This window comes from Rattus norvegicus, chromosome 16 (genome assembly GCF_036323735.1).
Source record: "Rattus norvegicus strain BN/NHsdMcwi chromosome 16, GRCr8, whole genome shotgun sequence".
NCBI lineage: Eukaryota > Metazoa > Chordata > Mammalia > Rodentia > Muridae > Rattus > Rattus norvegicus.
Genome location: NC_086034.1, coordinates 29,436,134 through 29,451,493, shown reverse-complemented (window position 1 = coordinate 29,451,493; position 15,360 = coordinate 29,436,134).

The window sequence follows — 15,360 nt, the reverse complement described above, 5'->3', positions numbered from 1 at the left end:
TATATTATATATTATTATATTATATAGGAAGCGCAAGCAGCCTGGTCTACACACCGAGTTCCAGGATAGCCAGAGCTATACAGTGAGACCCTGTCTCAAAAAACCCAGCTGAAAATTTTAGAGAGTCTCCAAATTCATTCAATAAATGTGAAATGAGCACTTAGTCGATACAAGAATTTTGCTATGTTTTGTGAGGAAAAACTGAATATGCCAAAGCTTCCTGTCTCAAGTATATTTGGGTGTGAGGCAGGAGAGATTACACTCCGGTTAAGAATGCCCTTCCAGAGAACTGGAGTTCCGTTCCTAGTATCTCTCTCAGGTGACTCAGAGCCACCTGACTATAGCCCCAGGGGATTCTATCTTCTGGCTTCCGGGGACCCCACACTCACAAATATAGGCCCCCATACAAATGTAAAATAAATCTTTTTTTTGCCCCTAAAATAAATCTTTTAAAAATAAAATATATTACATGGTAAATAAAATATATTAGGTGGTAGGAGCATTTTGCTGCCATATTGTGTATGTGTTTACGAATTTGTTTTTGCTTTTGAGTTTGTACACGTGTTGTTGAAACAGGCAGAGCTCTGTGAGTTCAAGATCATCCAGGGTTACACAGTGAACCCCTACCTGAAAAGACAATGGACGGAAGGAAGGAAAGAAGGAAGGGAGGGAGGGGAGAGGGGTGAGGGGAGAGGAAGAAGGAAGGAAGGAAGGAGGGAGGGAGGGAAGGAAGGAGGGAAGAGAAACTTCACAGCGAGGTTAAGCTACTATCCTGTATGTTATTTTAAACATCCAGTTACTTTATAACAAACCAAGTTTAAAGTCTTCAGCCTTTAAACTTGTATCAAAGGGTCATTCAGGTCCACAATTGCAAGTGTGTACTCTGGATTTTCTTTGCTCACCGAAAGCCGAACACTACCTGGGAATGAAGTTCTTTGTAAAAGCTCCCAAGGCAGGATCCGGTTACTCCTGCCATTGCAGTGACAGTTCAGGACTTCTAGCTTTGGTCAGCCTGCCCTGTCTCTGAACGCAAGCTGAGGATGGCTCTTCTCACTGACCATCTGCTGTTTCCGGAAGAATCGGATCAGTTGAGAAAGAGGCAGACAAAGACTAAGAGACAAGTGATGTCTGTGGTCAGCAGCCCTCTATGCATTACAAAAGGCAAAGAGTAAAGTGAGGAACAAGGGTTGCTGAGGAGAGAGGAGAAGGGGAAGGAAGACAAAGGGCGAGCTGGACCAGAAGCTGGGAAGAAGGAATCTAACAGATTCTTTATTTGTTTGCTTTGGGGAAGACCTACTTTGCAAATGCAATTCCCATACAACAGGGGGTGGGGCCTGGTCAACAGGGGAAAGGAGAGGCTAAGCAGAGACCTCTGAGGAAGCTTTAGAGTAAGAGCAGAGGTCTCCTGGAAATGACCATTCGGTTCTCACACTTATTACCCCAGGCTGTCTGTCTGTCTGTCTGTCTGTCTGTCTCCCTAACTGCCTTCCCCTACCTCCGCACACACTCCTGTGCTTGTCTCTCTCTGGTCTCATGTAACCAACTGGCTCTGACCCTTGAATTCCTGGTCTCCCAAATCCTGAGAATATAGGGGTAAACCACTCCTACGACTGCCTGAGATTCTGTCTGTCTGTGTGTTTCTCTTTTCCTCTTTCTTGTCCCTTTGTTTGTTCATTTGTTCGTTTGCTTATTTCTTTACTTAGAGAGTTTTTCTATGTCATGAAACCTGCACTGTAGACCAGGCTGGCCTAGAACTCACAGGAATCTGCCTGCCTCTGTTTCCACCCCTGAACTGCCTGAGATTGGTGTCTCTTAAAAGGAAGACATAAAAGAAAGAGAAAAAGAAAAAAAACAAACAAACAAACAAAAAAACAGCTGAGAGAGCGTTGCTATACTTATTTTTTTTCTTTTTCTTTTTCTTTTTCTCCCCCCCCACCCCCCCCCGGAGCTGGGGACCAAACCTAGGGCCTTGCGCTTGCTAAACAAGCTCTCTACCACTGAGCTAAATCCCCAACCCCTGATGTACTTTTTAAGGTGGACTTTGAACCCAAAGCGTGCTAGGCCTTCTCCCAGTCAAGCAGCCGTCCGTGCCTGTGAGGAACGCCCTTATGTGGAGTTGTGCAAGGGCCTGATTTTGTGGTTGATTGAAGTCTGCAGCATCAGGGCATTCTCCACCAGAATGTCTTTGTCCTATGGCTGTCGGTGTGGATGTTTATAGGGAATTAAATGGGACCGTGGACTACACTGGCTCTAAGAATTGGATAAACAAGTAAACAAGGCAGCTGAGTGAACACACCCACATCTAACAGAAATAGGGGGTTTAGTAGAGATCTTTAAAATCCAAACATTAAAAAAACTCCTTTCCAGAGGCAGGACAGATGGCACAGCATAGAAGAGGACTAGTTATCCTCAAAGAGGGCCCGAGTTTGAGTCCAAGCGTCCACATGGTGGCTCTGAACCATCTATAGCTCCAGTTCCAAGGGATCCAACACCTCAGACCTCTGTGGGCACCAGGCATGCACAGAGTACACAGACATCCATGCAGGCAAAACATGCACAGATATAAAGTAAATAAAACTTTACAACAGTAATTCTTTCCATGATCACAATTTTAATTTTGGGGTAGGGGGTGGGGGGGTAATCTTTCTATGAAGCCCAGGTTGTATGCTGTGATTCCAAGTGTGATTCCATTTACAATAAAAAACATTGCTAAAGCTATCCTCAACAATAAAAGGACTTCAGGGGGAATCACTATCCCTGAACTCAAGCAGTATTACAGAGCAATAGTGATAAAAACTGCATGGTATTGGTACAGAGACAGACAGATAGACCAATGGAATAGAATTGAAGACCCAGAAATGAACCCACACACCTATGGTCACTTGATTTTTGACAAAGAAGCCAAAACCATCAAATGGAAAAAAGATAGCATTTTCAGCAAATGGTGCTGGTTCAACTGGAGGTCAACATGTAGAAGAATGCAGATCGATCCATGCTTATCACCCTGTACAAAGCTTAAGTCCAAGTGGATCAAGGACCTCCACATCAAACCAGACACACTCAAACTAATAGAAGAAAAACTAGGGAAGCATCTGGAACACATGGGCACTGGAAAAAATTTCCTAAACAAAACACCAATGGCTTACGCTCTAAGATCAAGAATCGACAAATGGGATCTCATAAAACTGCAAAGCTTCTGTAAGGCAAAGGACACTGTGGTTAGGACAAAACGGCAACCAACAGATTGGGAAAAGATCTTTACCAATTCTACAACAGATAGAGGCCTTATATCCAAAATATACAAAGAACTCAAGAAGTTAGACCGCAGGGAAACAAATAACCCTACTAAAAAATGGGGTTCAGAGCTAAACAAAGAATTCACAGCTGAGGAATGCCGAATGGCTGAGAAACACCTAAAGAAAGGTTCAACATCTTTAGTCATAAGGGAAATGCAAATCAAAACAACCCTGAGATTTCACCTCACACCAGTGAGAATGGCTAAGATCAAAAACTCAGGTGACAGCAGATGCTGGCGAGGATGTGGAGGAAGAGGAACACTCCTCCATTGTTGGTGGGATTGCAAACTGGTACAACCATTCTGGAAATCAGTCTGGAGGTTCCTCAGAAAATTGGACATTGAACTGCCTGAGGATCCAGCTATACCTCTCTTGGGCATATACCCAAAAGATGCCCCAACATATAAAAAAGACACGTGCTCCACTATGTTCATTGCAGCCTTATTTATAATAGCCAGAAGCTGGAAAGAACCCAGATGCCCTTCAACAGAGGAATGGATATAGAAAATGTGGTACATCTACACAATGGAATATTACTCAGCTATCAAAAACAACGACTTTATGAAATTCGTAGGCAAATGGTTGGAACTGGAAAATATCATCCTGAGTGAGCTAACCCAATCACAGAAAGACATACATGGTATGCACTCATTGATAAGTGGCTATTAGCCCAAATGCTTGAATTACCCTAGATGCCTAGAACAAAATGAAACTCAAGACGGATGATCAAAATGTGAATGCTTCACTCCTTCTTTAAAAGGGGAACAAGAATACCCTTGGCAAGGAAGAGAGAGGCAAAGATTAAAACAGAGACTGAAGGAACACCCATTCAGAGCCTGCCCCACATGTGGCCCATACATATACAGCCACCCAATTAGACAAGATGGATGAAGCAAAGAAGTGCAGACCAACAGGAGCCGGATGTAGATCGCTCCTGAGAGACACAGCCAGAATACAGCAAATACAGAGGCGAATGCCAGCAGCAAACCACTGAACTGAGAATAGGAGCCCTGTTGAAGGAATCAGAGAAAGAACTGGAAGAGCTTGAAGGGGCTCGAGACCCCATATGTACAACAATGCCAAGCAACCAGAGCTTCCAGGGACTAAGCCACTACCCAAAGACTATACATGGACTGACCCTGGACTCTGACCTCATAGGTAGCAATGAATATCCTAGTAAGAGCACCAGTGAAAGGGGAAGCCGTGGGTCCTGCTAAGACTGAACCCCCAGTGAACTAGACTGGTGGGGGGAGGGCGGCAATGGGGGGAGGGTTGGGAGGGGAACACCCATAAGGAAGGGGAGAGGGGAGGGGGATGTTTGCCCGGATACCGGGAAAGGGAATAACACTCGAAATGTAAATAAGAAATACTCAAGTTAATAAAAAAAAAAAACAAAAAAAAAATTGTTAATTTGTTGTGGTTTGTATTCTTTTTGTTTTCTTTAAAACGCTAAACTTAACGTTTAAAGGCCAGGAACTGTTTTTAAAGAAACAATTGTTTCCTTATGGTTACCTGTGTAAGTGTTTTGCCTGTTCGCTTTGCCTGTGGGTACTTATGTATGGATAGGCACCACGTGCGTGTCCATCTGGTGATCTACTGGGCTACCAGCGGTTTTGAGCCTCCATGTGGGTTCTGGGAACCAAACTTGGGTGCAAGGGTGATCGTGCTCTTAACCACTGAGCTGTGGCTCCAACCCCACAGGAACTACTGTAGTTCAGTTATTATTCTGTGTTGCCAAAACTGCCTGTACTTTCTTGACATTGTCTAAATCAGTGGAAGAATTAAACATGCAGTGTACAACAGTGACTTGAGTACGACAGTGACTTGTCTGAGCAGTGGGAACGATCACCGTCATCTAAGTGGCTTTCTTTACCTTTGAGTATTTGACCCACAGATTGTTGCTTCTTTGCTTTTGTTTATTTTAGATGCTACACGAGGACCTCATGTAGCCCAGGTAAATGTGGAGCTCCTGATCTCTGGCCGGTGAGATGCTCCATTGCATGCAGAGCATTGTGTATGGAGTATGTGCTAAGGCTCACAACCTGAGTTCATTTCCCAGGACCCACAATGCAGAAAGAGAGAGCTGGCAGATCATCTTCTGATCTCTGCATGTGTGCTGTGGCATGTACACAGCCTTACACACACACACACACACACACACACACACACACACACACACGCAATTTTAAAAAAAAATCCAGATTTTCCTGCCTGAACCTCTCAAATGCTGGAGTTGCAGACATGTGCCACCATGCCTGGTTCAAACCATAAATCTTTCTGTACTCACTCCATATTTTTAGACACTAGACTCATAAAATGTAGGTGTGGGAAAGAATGAAATAATGGCTACCTCCTTTGGGATAGATACTGTTATCAACATTTTGGAGTGTCCTTTCCTTTCTTTGCTTTCTTGCTGCCCCCATCTGTAATGAATGGATGTCCCTCCGCCCCTGTTCTGATGCTCGTGTTGCTTGTTGAGCTGACATTTTGTATGGAAGGCTATTGGCCTAAGAGTGGGAGTCTGGCTACATTTTATCCCATAATACCCAGCCTTAAGACACTCTGACAAACCTTGTCATGCCTTTAATCCCAGAACTAGAGAGGCAGAGGCAAGCTGGCTCTGAGTTCCAAGCCAGCCAGTGCTACACATTAAGATGTGTCTTAAACAAGCAAGCCAGCAAGCAGACGATACATGGAGCACAGGTAATGCTCTCTAGCTAATTGAAAAATAGTCCCCCCACACAGCTCAAGATCAGGGTTCAACTTCTTAGTTTTCACTGGTGCACTGAGATAAAGGTCGTGAATTGAACCATATCATTGAATAAGAGTCTCCCAGACTTATTCAACCCCACACTGTGTTATTCAGCAGGAAAGCTGTTCCTATTTTTCATTATATGTGATGTGAAACAAATGTAAATGCGGGGTGAGGGTAGGGGCAATCCAGGCTTCATGCATGCTAAGAAAGCACTTTCCTAACTGAACAAGACGTTACCTTGTTTCTTCTTATCTTTTTTCTTCTCCTTTGTTCTTTATTTTGATACAGGGTCCCATGTAGCCCAGGCAGGCCTCAAGGTTACTGTATATATTGCTTAGGAGCTCCTGCTTCTCCTGCGTCCACCTCCAGTTGCTGGGATTAAAGGCATGTACTTCCATACTGGGTGTACTAGGCCTGATTCTCTAGAGTTACAGAACTTATAGAACAATCTATCGTCTGTCTGTCTGTCTATCTATCTATCTATCTATCTATGATCTATCAATCATTTATATGAAATTTATTGGAATGACTTACAGGGTGCAGACCAACTAACCCAACAGTGGTAACTGTGAATGGAAAAGTCCAAGAATCTAGTAGTCGCTCGGTCACACAAGGCTGAGTGTCTCAACTGCCTTTTCTATATAAGCTGAAATTCCAAAGAAGTAGGCTTCAATGCCAACGAAGGGATGGGTGTGCTGGAAATGCGAAGACAAGCAGGCGGAGAATGAACTGTCCATCTTCAATTGTCCTTATATAGGCCTCCAGCAGAAGGTATGGTCCAGGTTAAAGATCTGCCCCAAGATCTGGTTTAAAGGCATGTGTTACCCTGCTTGAACATCTGGTCAAAAGTCTGTGTCTTCTAGCCTCAGTATCAGGACTAATACTGTTGTCTTCTTGCCTCAAGATTGGTATCACAGGTGTGCCCTCCATTTTGGAATTGTAGTTCAGTCCAGATATAGTCAGGTTGACAACTGAGAATAGCCATTACACCTGGTTTAAATATTTTTTATTAAAAAAAATAGAGTACAAAAGAATAAATTTCATTATGACAGTTTATATATACATATCTCACAGAGTAAAGTATCTTGAAACAGATTTGACTGTTGTCACACAGTGCCAACAAAAATATTAACAACACAACAAATAATTTTATACTTCTTTTAACTACTGCATTCTTTTTGTTTGAGTTGTTTTGTTCTGTTTGTTTTGTTTCTTTTAAGATTCTTTGTATAGATCAAGTTGTCAACTAGTTCCATAGACCTGGCCTTGAACTCACAGAAATCTTCCTGATTCTGCCTCCCAAGCACTGGGATTAAGGCTAATGATGCTATTTTAGTACCAGACATTTTTTTAAAATTTTTTTTATTTATTCATTTATTATATATAAGTACACTATAGCTGTCTTCAGACACACCAGAAGAGGGCATCAGATCTCTTTACAGATGGTTGTGAGCCACCATGTGGTTGCTGGGAATTGAACTCATGACCTCTGGAAGAGCAGTCGGGTGCTCTTAACCGCTGAGCCATCTCTCCAGCCCAGTACCAGACATTTTGAGAGAGCTGGATGTCTAAGGTAGGATTACTGCCGTTGTCATGAAATACCATGACCAAAAGCAACTTGGGGAGGAAAGGGTTTATTGCACTCAAGATTCCATGTAACAGTCATCAGAAGCAGTGGGGGCAGGAACTCAAGTAGGACGGGAGCCTGGAGGCAGGAGTTGCTGCGGGCTCCATGAAGGAGGCTGCTGACTGGCTTGCTCCTCATAGCTTGTTCAGTCTGCTTCCTTATAGAGCCCAGGACCAGTCCCACATCAATTACTCACCTGCCTACAGCCTGGTCTTACAGTCGCATTTTCTCTATGGACACTCCTTCGTCTCTGATGACTGCAGCTTGCATCAAGTTGACACAAAACCAGCCAGCACATCATACTTATTTAAATGTATTAAACGTCATGATTTTACACCACCCAAACGCATTTATCCATCTTTTTATTTTGTTTCCTAAACTTCTCCATTTGATCGGATGGACATTAATGATGAGTCTGAGAGCACCTAGCTTGATATAAGACAGATATGAAGCCTCCTGTGCTTTCTTGGATGATGATAGCCCTCACCCCCATCAAATGGAATTATTCTTGCCATGCCCCATAACTATCCTTTAAAGGGCAGCACTTTCCCACTTTGGAATGCAGATAATAATAGATTTTTCCCCAAGTGGCTCATGCCTGTATCTCTCTCTTTCTTTGTACATTGCATATTTACAGTTAGCCCACTAAATCAAGAAGTACTCGTTTCCTGTGAGAAGGCCGAATTGTATTTTCCGGTGGAAAAATAAAATAAAATAAAAGAGCACCAGAATCTCTACCTCCTCCAGTGATCGGCAGCAGCCGGTCCCAGGCGATAACATAATCACCCTGACGCTGGGACACATGTAGCACAGAAAACGTTTTTTCTTGACTCATTTACAGTGACGTTTTGTGTATGCAGCCGGAAACGCCATCCACATGTTTCACGTGGGAATGGAATTTGCCTGTTTGAGAAGAATTTTGGTTAGTTCTGCATGCATTTCTCATTTCTATTTCCCGTCTCCTCTTCTCATTAATTTTGATTCGTGGCTATCCCATTTTATTTCAGGGGAGACAGTATAATGTAGTGATTAAGAGCCCTAAGATCTGTAATCAGAAAGATTTGGGTACAAATTTTAACTCTACCTCAGGAATTAAATGTTTCCTGTGTGAGTGAGTATATGGTGTGTCAGGAAGGGGTTGAAGCAGGCTGAGAGGGTACACAGAATACTCAGGGACCAGGCCTATAAGCTGAATGCTTGCTTTCTTTCCTAGTGGTCTGTCTACTACACTCGAATTCAGACTGAAGGGCTAAGGGAGCACTTGCCTGGCACGCTCAAGGCCCAAAACTCAATCCCCTGTTCTGGAAGAAAATAGGGTTGAGAGTCAGAAAGATGGCTTTGTGGTTAAGAGCTCATTATGTTCTTCCAGAGGACCCGAGTTCAGTTCCTAGCACCCAAGTTAGGTGACTCATAGCAGCCTGAAACTCTGGAGGATTTGATGTTCTTTTGTGGCCTCATCAGGTGCCTACACTCATGCACAACACCCACACAGACATTCACACTCATAAGTAAAAATAATGAGAATGAATCTTTAGAAATATTAAAATTGAGACAATGGCTGATGGGTGAACTACTGAATATGAGAGGGATTTTTAAAAATAAATTAGTTGAAATATGTGAGTGTGTGGTGTTCCTGTGGAGGTTGAAGACAAGTTGCAGGAATCAGTTGTCTCCTTGTACCCGGTAGACACAGGAATCAAATTCAGGGCATCAGACTTTGTGGTGGCTGAGTGTTTTGCCAGTTCCATGGCTGTTGTCTCACAGGGTGCAAGAATTCTCGAGTCTCGCTTACAGGGCTCTGAGTCTCATTTCCTCCTCTTTGATTCGCCTGCCTGGTATAAGGTGAGAGGAGAGAGTGGAGGGAAGACAGTTAAGGTGGCTGAACAGAATGGGTGATTTCTTTTTTCAGGAGTTCTGAGGTCCTTAACTGACTCCACACTTTGTAAAGGTGAGCTCGATATTGTTCTGTATGCTCTCTCCCAGAAGGACATGTGTGGGGGCTTAGCAAATGCTTTCTGAAAGTCAGCAGAGACCTCTCTCCTCTACCCTCTGCTCCCAGGAGCACTCAGGTTCTCTGGTTCCTTCAGTAGAGATGGGGATTATGTCTCCCTTCTCAGTCTAGCCGGGATTTCACTGTTAAGCACATAGTCTCAGTTCCTACATTTGCCATAGACAGTAGATAGGATTTTTTAAATTAACTTGTGTGTTATTTTGTTGCTGTTGCTAAAGTGATAAAATACAGAGAGATAACATCTTTTTGATGAGACTTTAAAAAACATCTATTTTAGTGTGTGTGTGTGTGTGTGTGTGTGTGTGTGTCCATCCAATAAGGTCAGAAAAGGGTATTGGATCCTTTGGAACTGGAGTTAAAGGCAGTTGTAAATGGCACTGGCTGGTTTTTTGCCAACTTAAAAGCTAGTCATCAGAGGAGAAGCTTCCATTGAGGAAACATCTCCAAGAGATCAAACTGTAAGGCATTTTCTCAATTAGTGATCAATGGAGGAGGACCTGGTAGGTGGTGCCATTTCTAGGGATCCTGGTTTCTATAAGAAAGCAGGCTGAGCAAAACCATGTGGAGCAAGCCAGTAAGCATTACCCCTCCATGGTGTCTGCATCATCTCCTGCCTCCAGGTTCCTGCCCTTTCTGAGTTCTTGTCCTGACTTCCTTCAATGATAAACAGTGCTGTGGAAGTGTAAGCCAAACAAACCCTTAACTTCCTAACTTGCCTTTTGGTCATGGTGCTTCATTACAGCAGTAGAAACCCTAACTGAGACACCCAGCCATTAGAGTGCTGTGAATCAAGTCAAGGTCCTCTGGAAGAGCAGAAAGGTTTCTTAACTGCCTACCTATCATCTCTCCAGCCCCTTGTTTTGAGACAGGATGTTACCTACATATCCCAGGCTGACCTTGAACTTCTGATCTTCCTGCCTCAGCTCTTGAGTGCTGAATTACAGGTGTGCACTACCACTTTGAAGCCTGAATTGGAATCTTTGCTTGATTGGCCTTTGAGATGGAGTCTCACTAAGCCCAGTCTTGCCTAGAACTTGTATATAGCCAAGGAGAGTCTTGAACTCCCGAGTTATCTCCTGAGTGCCTGGATTACAGGTGTTTGCCGCTGTGCCTGCCTTTAATTTGCCTCTCACATGTGAAGACCATGACTGAACCGAAGAGGAAGCATCTCCCTGTGTCAGCTGTGTTCTCCCTGATTGGCTAGTGTGGTAAAAGGCAGTTGTGGACTCCTGGTCCTTTTTGCTGATGCAGCCAAACCTCCAGCCTCTCCGTGGAGTTGCTATGAGATAAATTCCAGGGTACAGAACCCCATACTTTTCATTATAATGGTTTTCAGGCCCATTACTGGTAATAATTTAAAATTGCCCGAATTCACGGCTGAAGGACTCCCTTCTGCTTCTCATTAAGCGTTCTTGAACAGGTGCTGAGCTCTGCACTGCCTTTAATGCCTTGCAGCCTCTGCTAAGCCACATTTCAAAGTAAAACGTTGAAATTTCTCCCTGGTTTCAGCATCCACATTAAGAATGGAGTTCAAATTTTAGGATTTGTATATCTGGTTTGCATTTGAAAGACACAATTCTCTTATATTAGAAGAGGTGGGAGTGGAGATAAACGGTTGGAAAAATTGCAAGTCTGTCTTTATAGATGGTTGCACAAAGTTCCGGCAGCCATAGTTTTTGCTTGCTTGCTTGCTTGCTTGCTTGCTTGCTTGCTTGCTTGCTTGCTTGCTTGCTTGCTTGCTTGCTTCCTTCCTTCCTTCCTTCCTTCCTTCCTTCCTTCCTTCCTTTCTTCCTTCCTTTCTTTCTTTTTTTATTCTTTAAACTGTTCTGAGATGAATGGAAGGGAGGGTTGCTCTACTGGGAAATGTTTGAAGTGATGAATTCGTGCCTAGGAGATGGGAGGTAATTACAGCACAAACGAGTCTCACATCCGGACCGTTCATGGAGGGTTAAACTAAATATTTCAAGCTGTTATTTGCTCTGTTTACTTATGTTTATATGAGGTTAACAACTTCCACAACAGCTCTTTTGGGCAGTTGTTCCCAGGTGTCTTCTGTTTAGCTATCGAGTTCATTTGAATTACTTTATGGCGAATATTTCAAATAGGAGTCAAGGGAAGAGTGAGAACCGTGGGCTTCTCACAGCCTGGGGAGAATCCTTTGTTCTGTGTCACAGTGGCAGCAATATTCAGTGGAGGGGGAAATGGGCAAAATCTTGTGATTGTGTCTCACACACATCTTGTGATTGTGTACTCACACACATCTTTATGGATGGGAGTTCTGCTGCCTCATACACGCAAACTTGAAGTTAGAGGTGTGGAGATGTGAGTTGGTGACACATCTCTTTGGCTTTGAAGGCCAACAGCTTTTGTGTGTGGGGAGGTGAGAGGACAACATAGGGTATTGGTCCTCAATTCCATCCTGTTTAGAGATGATTTCTTGTTTGTTTGCTTAGCCATTAATCTGTTTCTATTTTTCAACAGTGTGTGTGTGTGTGTGTGTGTGTGTGTGTGTATAAGTTAGGGCCTGGCACTAACCTTTAATCCAAGCATTCAGGAGACAGAAGCAGATGGATCTCTGAGTTCAAGGCCAGCCTGGTTTAATCCCAGGACAACTAGGGCTACACAGAGAAATCCTGTCTCAAACAAGCAAACAAACACAAACAAACAAACAAACAAACAAACAAAACAACCAAAGTAGGTTACAAAACATAAACTCATTTTGTTGAAGATCACAATATACATAAATTATATACAGGGAGTATGCTTATATCTGGAGAAATATATACAAAATTTTAGTAATATTTGATATTTGGATGGTAAGAATACAAATTTATTATATATACTTTTATCATTTTCTCATAAAACATGTTTTAGTATGTAATAAAAATAATCTAAGTGCAGCTTACGCAGTAAAACATGGTAGATATTTAGCATGATGAATTCTTTCTTTAGGAAAGCATTTAAAATTATAGTCTGGAAACCAAAAGACTGTGTGGTCTACAGTGATTAACTGTTAAATGACTTACTCATTCTTAGGCTTGCTTTTAAAACTTTTATTTTTGTCCCTCTGTGTATACGATTTATATAGGGGTGTGTGTGTGTGTGTGTGTGTGTGTGTGTCCACACGATTGCATGTGTGTTTGTGTGTGGTATGTGTGTTTTTTTTTTTTTAGGAGTTAGGATGTTTACACGCTGTTGAATGCGTGTGGAGGTTAGGGATAACACCAGGCCTTGGTCCTCACTTTCCCCATTGTTTGAAACAGGGTTTTTTGTTGGCCACTGTGAATGCCTGGGTGGGTAGCCACAGGGTTAGGGATTCTCTCTCTGCCTCTCATCTTGTTCACCTGCTTATCCTTACACAGGGCATGCAGGGAGCACTCGCTCTTGTATCTAGTTTATTGGTTCTGGGTATCTATCTAAAGTGTGTGAGTGTGTGTATATGTGCATGCATGAGTGCTTATGTATGTGTGTGTGCATGTGTGCATTTATCTGTGTGTGTACATGCATGTGTGTGCACGTGTGTGCATGTGCATGTGTGTATACATGTTGTGCATGCATGCACATGTATGTGCATGTATATGTGTATGTTTTACTCATTGAACTACCTTCCCTTTAATTCTTTCCTTTTACTGTTTTCCCATTCATAAAGTAGAGATAGTCGCTGAGAAACTGAAGAGACCAGCAAGCTGTGCTGAACTCATCCCCAGTCATTTCTGTACCTGCTCTTTTCTTTTTGTCCTTTCCAGCCAGGGTCTCATGCATCCTATCGTGGCTCTGATTCTCTGTGTAGCCAGGGATGACTTTGAACTTGTGATGCTCCTGCCTTTACCTCCTGTGTGCCAGGGTTACATGTGTGTGACATCATCACCCAATCTCTGCAGTGTTAGGGGTCTAGCCCAGGGCTTCACACATGCTAGACAGCATTTTACCAACTGAGCTGCCCTCCTAGTCCTTTCTTGTTTCCGCTGTTGAGACAGTCTCACTCTGAGCCCAGACTGATCTCAGATTCTCAGTAATCTCTCTGCCTCCGAATTCCAAATGCTAGATTACAAGACCATACCTGGTTTATATTGTCGTTCATGATAAAATTGTCTATAGTCATGAATGATGTAATATATGGTCTACTTCATATTTTCTGGGGCAAATGCAGAGTCTCTCTTCTGAACCTGATTTACAATAGGTCAGCAATGTTTTCCTCAGATGGTTTGCCTTGTTTGATGGCATCATGGTCTTGTCTTACAAAAACTAGAGACCTCAGAGTTTCTCATGCTGGAGGCTGGGAAGATGATGGCTCAGTAGTTGGGTGTGTACTGCTCTTGTAGAGGATGAGTTCAGATCTCAGCACCCACATTGGGCGGCTTACCACTGCCTGTAACTCCTGCTCCAGGGGATCTAATGATGCTGACCTCCACAGGCACTGCACTCACGTACAAACTCCTACAGAGATGGACGGACATATATGCATGAATGCATGCACATGCTTAAAAAAAATCTATTAAAAACAATGACGTCATGAAATTCTTAGGCAAGTGGATGGAACTAGAAAACATCACCCTGAGTGAGGTAACCCAATCACAAAAGAACACACATGGTGTGCACTCACTGATAAGTGGATATTAGCCCAAAAGCTTGGATTACCCAAGAAACAATTCACAGACCACATGAAGCTCAAGAAGGAAGATCAAAGTGTGGATGCTTCAGTCTTTCTTAGAAGGGGGAACAAAATACTCACGGGAGGTAGAGGGTGGGAGGAAGAAAGGAGGGAGAGGGGGAAAAGAGAAAGAAATATAAAAGAGATGTCCAATTTCACATAAAGTACAAAAATGGAAGTGAAAACTATTATGAACCTGGGAAAAAGGAATTAAGAGAGTAACCCTTCACACTTCCCCTATCCCTGTTTCATATCCATCTCACATCTACGATGAAAGAGCCTATAGTCTTTGCCTTCCTCCAGTTCCCTTCGTGTGCTTGTTTTTTGAGGTAGGGTTTCACTTTGTAGCCTGGCCGGCACTCACTATGCTGACCTGTCTATCCTTGCACTCGTAAAGCCTGCCTCTACCTCCCACGTCCCAAAAGTACGGCCACACCTGACCATGGATACTTGTTAATCTTATTATTATAATTTTGAGTTGGGGGTCTCGTTCTGTAGCCCTGGCTGGCCTGGAATTCACTTTTGCCTCTGAGGAACTAGGATTAAAAATGTGTGCCACCACGCCTGGCTTTGTGTTTGTTTGTTTATATGACCTTCCTTCTGCTGCCTACAATTACAGGCATGCAATACCACACTTGACTTATATTTCTTTCTTTCTAAATATGGGAATCATGGGCCAACAAGGTAGCTCTGTGGGGAGGGTGTTTGCCATAGAACCTAAGGACCAGAGTTCCATTCCTTATGCTGAGAGGAGAGAAATGATGCCCTCCTGTTGTCCTCCTATGTCACAGATGTGCTCTGACACATTCGTGGCTTCCTGTCATACACACAATAAATATTTTTAAGAATGTATAGGGATCAGAGGCATAGAAATAACCTTTATTTTATATGTTTTATACTATAAAATATGTACTTTATCTTATATAATTTATACTTTATTTTATACTATTTTACACTTTATTTATTTTATGTGTGTGGATGCACACAAGCTAGGACACATTTGTGAAGGACAGAGCAACC